At 47.3% G+C, this 5,732-nt stretch overlaps 1 pseudogene; it reads right to left on the reverse strand.

Moving 5' to 3' along the window:
- Positions 1 to 478: 478 nt before the first annotated feature.
- Positions 479 to 1,885, reverse strand: LOC115866850 (acylphosphatase-1 pseudogene; annotated as a pseudogene).
- Positions 1,886 to 5,732: the final 3,847 nt, after the last annotated feature.

Raw genomic sequence — 5,732 nt, forward strand, 5'->3', positions numbered from 1 at the left:
AAGAGTAGTCCCTGCTCGCTGCAACTAGAGAAAGCCCATGCGCAGCAATGAAGACCGAACGCAGCCAAAAGTAAAAAAAAAAAAAAGAGCAATCTACCTTCTCACACTGAGAATAAAAGCCAAAGTCCTTGGCTTGTCCCATTCTCAGAGCCTTTGCATGTGCTGTTTCCTCTGCCAGGAATGTTCTTCTCTCAGAGTCCTATATCTTCTTGCTTCTCTATTTCTTAATAATTATTGTTTATAGTATTACAATATTGTAAATGTTATCAATATTTTTAAGGCTCTAGTGTGTTTTTATTAGAATTAGAATTGTGTGCAGTTGTAATCCTATCATACGTAAAATATACAGTAACATTCGTGTACTTGATACTAAAATAACTTACAGGTAAATTCTAACACAACACAGAATAGGTCTACCTCTATTCACAGTAAAAAACAAAGCCACTGAATTTATCTTGGAAAATTTAAATTCAGGCCATTATTTCACAATTTGGAAAGCTGAGCAGTCTGACTTTAAGATGACTTTCTCACTGTTGAAGCTGGCTCTGTCTGTGTGTGATCTGAGACCTCCTTGTGTCTTAAGCATTCCTGCGGATGACGCACCTCAGAGATGGGACCCTGCAATTGGCCTTGTACTGTGTTCCAGTCGGTACTCTGGATCCAGCCTCCCAATCCCAACTTTTTACCTTCAACCTGACTGTACTCGTGGACCATCACCCCCAGCACCTTCCCCAAAATGTCACAATCCACTGATATCAGGGCGTCCCCTTCTGCAATGCTCAAACCCTCCCTGTCTTCCTTGCGGGTCTCTGGGATCACATGGGTGACCACCACGCCAACGATTCCCCCAGCTGGGAAATTGGCTGAGCTCTGAAGCTGAGGGCGGCTAAATACTATTTACAAATGATAAATACGTCTTTGTTTATCAGAGAGGGCTTCCCGAAACAGCTCATCTAAAACACCTCCCCATCGCTATCCCTTCCCCCAATTTATTTTCCCATGTGGTATTTACCACTGGCTGTCATTTCCTTGTGGGTCTGTTCACTGTCTCTCTTCTAGACACACAGGGTTTGTGTCTGGTTTTGCTCTCCTTTGTGTCCCCCATACAGTAGCCATGCCTGGCCCAGGGTAGATATGTTAGGGGAAACACTGACTGAAACCACCCGCCCTGGCCAGGCAAGATAGTAGCCACTTGCATGAGTTATTGTAACAACAGGAGGTCCTGGTAAGAAACACAGAACTGACAAGTCACCACCAACAATAAGAATTCCGGAAAGGTCCAAAGGAGACAGGAGATGCCAGTCCATATGTTCTCCCAGAATCCTTCTCGCTGGAATCCATCTTGGCTGAGCGACGTGTGCGCCACCAGGAAGGACCTTGAGTCAGAATGATTGGCCAGAGACAACCCAGAAACTAATCCCATCACCATAAAACCCGAGACTGCAAACCATGTAGCAGAGCATTCCTCCTGGGTTCCCTTACCTTCCTGCCCTCCACCCGGGCGCCCCCTCCCAATAAAGTCTCCTGCTTTGTCAGCCCATGTCTCCTCGGACAATTCATTTCTGAGTGTTAGACAAGAGCCCACTCTCAGGCCCTGGAAGGGGTCCCCCTTCCTGCAACAGATACTTAGTAAAAAGTTGTTGAATGAATACCAGCCATGGGACTTGGGGCTTGAGCTGCTGGGGGACAATGGGAGAGGCAGCTGTTTAGGTCCGACACAGCGGCTCCCATCCCACCTGCCAATCAGACTCACTGCTGCGAGGATGTGGGTCCTTGGGGCTGCCACTTGACCCCCTTCACTCTCATTTTTATACAATAACATCTCACCTTTATTGAGCACGGCTCCATACCGGGCTCTCTTCCGAGTGCCTTGTGTGGATGGCATTTAATCCTCATGACGATCCTGTGAGCTGGGCACCAATCGTGTCCCCATTTACAGATGTGGAGACTGACGCACAGGCCAGTGAAAGCTTGCCTGAGACCATACAGCTAGTGAGTGGAAAAACTGGGATTTGAACCCAGGTGGCTCTGGCTCTAGAACCCCTGGGTGCTAGAGTGTTTCCCGCTCTACTAGAATCGGAAGGCACTGGCCCAAGTCATACAGCTCCTTTTGGAGAAGGTGGGCTAGAACTCAGGTATCCTGACTCCAGGATGGGACTCCTTGCATAACCTCAGGCAGCGTGGGAAGGGCTGGGGGTTGGGAGTCAGCCCGACCTGGGTTCAAATCCTTCTCCAGCCAACCATTCGACAACTGACTCCAGTCCTGCTGGGCCCAGTGGCTTGGGAGCCGAGTATCTGCCCTGATAGCACTGAGCACTGAGGAAGAGAGCAGGGCCACCTGGGTCCCCACGTGTCAACTTCTTGCCTTTTGAGTCTTACCAGAAAGAACTGCCGATCTCAACAACCAAGAATTCCCAATCTCCCTGCCCTCAGCTTCTGAGGCTGGCGGTCCAGAGCTGACAGTGGCTTATCTGGGTGATGTCAGAGTTGCAGCCATCTGTGTCTTGGCTCCCCAGACTTGGAGCACCGCTTGCCTATGAATTTTGAAGCCATGGATTATGGGGGAGGACTTCATAAATTTGCAGAGGATCCTCCCTAGCTGTGGGCCCATCACTACCTGCCTCCTGGACCTGTTGCCCCCAGTGGTTCAATGTGCCTGGCAGTACCTCGGTGTGGAGTCAATACTGGACTTGGAGTTAGAATACCTGGACGATGTTTAGGCTCTGACACCTGCTTGCTGGGTAACTTGGGGCAAGTTACTCAGCATATCTGGTCCCCATTCCTCCATCTCTAAAACTGCCTTGCTTTGAAAGGGCTGTTGTGAGGATTTCATGGGAGAAAGTAAGTCAGAGCTTCTCCACCTTTTCCACCAAAGCCAAACCTAATGGCAAAAGAGAGTAAAGAGGTACCCTGGGGGCTTGAGGGTGTAGCTTAAAGCAGCCTGCCACAGGCTCACAATTTATCTGAAGTCTTACTGTAGCTAAAAATTTTATGTGCATTTTGCATTCTGCTCCATAATATACCCATGCTGTTTCTTTTAACACAAAGCCAGTGTTTTAAGTTATTTACCACTGGGTAATTTTAATGCCAGCAAGATGGGCCATGTGTGTCACGTGGCTCTGCAAATTCCCTGGCCCATTTATGGGAGCGCCCCAAGGGCTATGCACCCCAGTTTAAGAAGTATTTGTGTACAAAAAGTGCTCTGGAGAAAGCAAAAAATGCTACAAAAAGGTCAGAGATTTTAATGTGACTGTTGGCGGTAATGGGAAGAGGAACAGTGAGCAAGATGGATGAAGGAAGGAGAAAAAGACGGGCAGGCAGAGATGGAGGAGTGGAAATGGGGACTGGATGGTGATCAGGCCATGAATGGAAACCCTGGATGGACCAGGCTTCAGTGTTGGTTCCTAGACCTTGCCCATCCTCCTGCTGGGTACACCTCCTCTCTCCCTCAGTTTAGAGGGAGGAGACCTCCAAGCCTCTGTGGTCTATAAATCCCAGAGGGTTTATGTAAAAATTTGGGTGGATCTGGGGTCCGTTCCTAGGGACTGGTCAGCAGGTACAGGAGCTGGACTCTACCCTGGCACTGCTAGGGTCTCCTGTCCTTCCCTACTGGGTGACCAAGGCTCTTGACAGCACTAAAGAGACACTTACCTGTTCACTGGCACAGTCAGCCATATACTCATCCACTCCTTTGGCTTAGGGTGTCTTTCCTCCAATTGCCATCCTCCCCAGAGTGTCTTCTTTAGCGCTGCGGGTTGGCTCTCCATATTCCTTTAATGGCATAGGGTGTAAGATCCCTCCAGCAACCACCCAAAATCCTCCTTGCAGGCCCTTCGTGTAAATACTCCCAGGAGAGCCACAGCAATGTCCCAGAATCCCTCAGGTAGGTATGCAGATTAGGCTCCACGTTAACCTGGGCTAAAGAATGAGCAAAACTTCTTTAGTTTCTTTTTCTGCTCCTCTTGGTATCTTTTCAAAATTGCAAAGCTCCCATGCAGAAATATGCACACTGCACAATAATACAAAATGTCTGAAAGCAAATATTTCCAAAGAATTGTGGGAGTGCAAGCAAACACCTTCTTTTCTTCCGCTGTTATTTCTGGGCAAAAGCAGATAATGAGTTACCCTTTTCACAATCAATGTGCAGTGGATTTTTGGCTACATTATTCGGAGCAAATATAAACAGGGTAAGTTAAAGGCATAGATTATTACAAAATAAAATTGGGATACGTGAAGCTTAAAACTCTTAATTTTAAACTACTTCTTGCAATCGGCCAGAACTTGATCCTCAGTAATTCTTTGCAAATAGCGTTTGCATTTTATTATTGAATGTGTTTTATAGTGGTGTAGGATGATATTCGGCTCATGTTTTTGTATAAATATAATGAAAGGAGGCTTCCCACTGAACATAGATTTGGGAAATAGTGTTTACTTATTTCTCTCAATTCAAAAGAGTGTGAACTGGAAATTTTTTGTTTCAGTAATTTTTTTTTTTTTTAAACACAAAGGCTGTGTATTGTTTCTTTCCACAAAGAACACAAGCCAATCCGGGGACAATTATGGTTTTGTATTTCTCTCTGGGGAGCACTGGCCCATACTATGAACTTGCGAATCAGCAAACAAGGCTCTGAGCTGCCCAGATGGGCTGTGGACTTGGCATGGAGATGACGCAGAGCCAGGGCTTGAGGCTCAGGACAGGCAACCTCTCTCCCCCTGGGGCAGGCAGACCTGGGAGAACCTGCAGAGGGTGAGGGTGTTGTGGAATAGAGGCCGAGGGGGGAAGGGCAAGAAGGTGGGCTAGAACAAAGGTATGAGCCAGACACTTCTACCACTTTTCTTTGTGCTTATCTAGTCCTTCCAGAGACCTGCTGAGGTTATAAGGAGGGGAGATTCTGATTTCCGGTGGGCCCTGGAATCTCAAGAGGCCACTTTGGGTCTACAGCAGGTAGGAGACTCTAAAGAAGTGACGAGGAGTCTGGAGTCAGTCAAATCTAAGCCTGATCTGAATCCTTTCTCTACCACTCACTAGCTGTTTGGGTAAGAGGCTTCACTTCTTTGAGCCTCAGTTGACTCATCTGCAGAATGGGATGCTAATTGGACTTACTTCAAAAGATTGTTGTAAAGTTTTGCTGGAGAAAAAAAAAAAAAAGAGAAATCACTTTGCTCGATGCCTGGCCTATATTACTGAGTATTGTTGATGTGATAGTTCTGGACTTGGACTTCAGTCTGCCTTGCGTTAGAATTATTTATGTCTGTCTTGATTATAGTTAAGGTTATCAAGGGTTGGGGCATAGGGTTGGGGCAGACTTAGCCCAACTCAGGTGCCTCAAATACTCAGTAATTGCGGTTTGAATTTAATTTCTTTTTTAAACCAGTCACTTCTGCCCTATTCTGTGCCTTCCTTTTGTGAAGGGTGGCTCTGCCTGGCGGTGGGGGTGGGGGTGGGGGTGGGTGGGTCCATGTTGGCTGCGTTTTCCTTTTAGAATACTCTTCCTGCAATATGTACTTATTACCACCAGGTGGCAGAAGAGTCCCAGGCCGCTTTTGGAAACCAGAACACAGCAGAGGATTTTCATCCTTGGGAGACATTTAAAAATGGATTTCTATGGGCTTCCCTGGTGGCACAGTGGTTAAGAATCCACCTGCCAATGCAGGGGACAGGGGTTCAAGCCCTGGTCCGGGAAGATCCCACATGCCGTGGAGCAACTAAGGCCGTGTGCCACAACTACTGA

The sequence above is a fragment of the Globicephala melas genome, chromosome 1, assembly GCF_963455315.2.
Source record: "Globicephala melas chromosome 1, mGloMel1.2, whole genome shotgun sequence".
In the NCBI taxonomy this organism is placed as follows: Eukaryota; Metazoa; Chordata; class Mammalia; order Artiodactyla; family Delphinidae; genus Globicephala; species Globicephala melas.